Below are 3,092 nucleotides of genomic sequence, written 5' to 3'. Positions count from 1 at the left end.
TTTCTCTTCTTTCCCTGTCCTATGTGGACCCATGCTCGACTATTTGGACTACTCTTTTACTAGCCCTTAGATTCCTTGTGACCCTAACCTATCACATTCATGCAGTCAAACAGTCAAATCCTAATATAGAAGGTGCTAGAATCCACATTTTCTGCTTGTTCATCTGGGTGTTGAGTGCTGCTGAAGAAAGTGAACCATCTCCTCTCCTCTTAATTTTCAGGTCTTCCTGAGAAAGACGTTCTCTCTAGCATAGCAACGTGTTCCCACTTTCTCTATCCTCACAAAACCTATAACCTGAATCCAAGTCCCTTCCCTAGCTGTCATCGGATAGCTAGGTTCAAATCTCAGTTGTGCCACTTAGTAAATAGTTATCACATAGATAGTTATATCTTTGTGACTTTTGGCAGATTATTTATTAGTTTTCCTATGCCTCCTCACAGTAACAATCTTTTGCAATACTATTATTGTCCCCATTTCACAGATAATGAAACTCAGAGAACTCATACATACCCAGGTAGATTTGTAGCCTTCAGATTTTTCATCAGTAAAATAGGGGTAATAATATTTGTATCATGAGCATGTCATAAGGATCATATTATAAGGAAATAGTGCATTAAAGTATGTAGTACAGTGTTGGCCCATAGAAATGACACAGTATAATAGATAAAACTACTGTGACTCAACTGAAATCTGAAATCATTCTAGATAGTCATGTAACACTTCTGAATTGTTGAATACAATGGGAGTTTCTACTGTATTATTTTTGTTTTTTTTTTTAATATGTTTTTGTAGAAACGAAGTCTCACTATGTTCCTCAGGATAATCTTGAACTCCTGGGCTCAAGCAATCCTCTCACCTCAGCCTCTCAGAGCGTTGGGATTACTGATGTGAGCCACTATGCCCATTTATATTTGCTATTGTTGAACACTGATTTGTTTGAAACGTTTTATTCCCTTGGCAGTTATTAGTTATTAAAAGAACATCAATAGACAGTTATTAATAGAACATTGCTTTCCTTTGGCTCTCTTCCTACAAATCTGGGGCTTTTCTTTTGTTTTTACTTCACAGACTTCTCTTCCTGGCCATTAAACAATGTTTCCCAATGCACCAGCCTCAGTTTAGTATTATTATCATTGATCTATTCTTCTCTTGCTCTCTGTTATGGTAAATATGAGACTCCATTCATACAACCACTAGCATCTCCCAGATATTTATCTCCCCAGTGTATCTGGTATATATCCAGTTACCTGTTGATAATATGGGTATCCCACAAGTAACCCAAACTCAACAAGTCAAAAATCAACCTCTTCCCTTTTAAAATCTATCACTTTTATCATATTTTCTCTGTTAGTGGGCCATTGACTCAAAAGAATAAAACTTACTAGGCTTTCTTGTTTTCTCCATATTCTTTAGCCCCTACAATTAATTATCAAGTTCTGCTGATTTTTCTTCTTAAGTAATTATTGAATCTGTCCTTTCTTCTTCATCAATACTATCAGTACCCTAGTACTGGCTAAGGAGTTTCTTTGCATAGAGAGCATTCCCTGACAGAATTTTCTCTGCCTCTGTTTTTCCCTCCTACTCCCAAATTTTTCCTCTATAGCAATCAAAGGGATCTATTTAAAAATAGGATCTGACCAAGACTTTTTATTACTTGGAAGAGAAAATTTCAAATCCTTTAACAATATGATATAAATATCCTTATGATTTATGTGGCTTGTAATTATTTTTTCAGCCTCATCTCCCACCTTTTTCTGTTAGAGCTTTGCCTATAACCCTTAACTGTATCCCACAACTTTATAATAAAAAATAAATAAATAATTTTTTTAAAAACACAATACCAAACTACATAGATAAACATATTTTTTCTTACATCCATATTTTTCTTGACCTGCATCTCTGCCTAATGATACTTACCTAGCTGATTTATCATTACTTAAGTCTTAGATTAGATGGGTCTTCTTTTAAGAAGGTCACCCTAACTTATCCTTTTCTGCTTCTGATTATACCTTTTAAGTATGTCTCATGGCTTTGAACACTGTGTATTATACTTATCTGTTTCAGTGTCTCTGAATGAACTCTGAGTTCTTTAAATGTAGGAACTGGATTCATTCATTTGATATTTTTTGAGTAACATTCTATGCCATATACTATGATAGGTGTTGGAGAACAAAAGGGATAAAACAGATACAGTCTCTTTGTTTGTAGAACTTATTTTCTATTCAGACAAAATGAAAAGGAATAAGATAATGACACAAATAAATATATATAAGTACAAATAAAGTCAAAAGTATCAAAAGCCAAAAATAAGAATCTTATGCCACTGTAGGTGTGGTCCTGAGTACCGAGTTTAATCCTTCACCTGGAAGAAGCACTTTAATATGCTTACTGAATGAAAGAATGCATTTATGCCTAATGATATTTGTCTTATTTATTAGATTATCTCTCAGTAGTTACAGCAGATAGAAGCTGAGAATAATACTTTAAGAAACACTGTGAAAAAAAAGATGGAACTTGAAGTGGTAGAGACAAAATTATCCTTCCACAAACTGCAGGAAGAAATGCATTATCTGGAGAAGAGTTGGACCAAGATGGCAGTGCAGGTGATGCAGGCAGTGCATCTCGAGTCTGACCCTTTCCTAGTTTGTCTCAACTACGTCCTGAGCACAGACAAGGAGGAGGTGATGAGGCTACGTATAGGGAGTTGAATGATGACACAAGCAGTGATTCCAAATTTGCATATGCTGGAACTGAAATGCACACAGTTGCTGAAAAGGTTGACACCATCAGAATTGTTCACATTCATTCTGTCATCATCATGTGACATTCTAATAAAAGGAAGAATCGAGTGGAAATTTCTCCAGAGCCACTGTCTACAGCCTCAACAGAGGCAGAAAGGTTGGCTGAACTGACAGGTCACCCCATGAGAGTTGTGGGCTAATATCATTCCCATCCTCATATAACTGGCCACCCAGATGATGGGTCAGGGCTTTGTTGGACTTATATTTTCCTGTTTCATAGAAGATAAAACCACAAAGGCTGGCTGGGTATTCTACATTTGCTTCTAATCCATACAGGCCCAAAAGAGCTCA

At 36.1% G+C, this 3,092-nt stretch overlaps 1 pseudogene; it reads left to right on the top strand.

The window, feature by feature from the left end:
- The first annotated feature begins 2,585 nt into the window (after window positions 1–2,585).
- The window catches only part of LOC103256921, a 1,057-nt pseudogene continuing 550 nt past the window's right edge, over window positions 2,586–3,092 (top strand).

This window comes from Carlito syrichta, unplaced genomic scaffold, assembly GCF_000164805.1.
Source record: "Carlito syrichta isolate Samal-C Ts95f unplaced genomic scaffold, Tarsius_syrichta-2.0.1 Scaffold297905, whole genome shotgun sequence".
NCBI lineage: Eukaryota > Metazoa > Chordata > Mammalia > Primates > Tarsiidae > Carlito > Carlito syrichta.
This window is presented reverse-complemented; position numbering and strand designations above follow the sequence as displayed.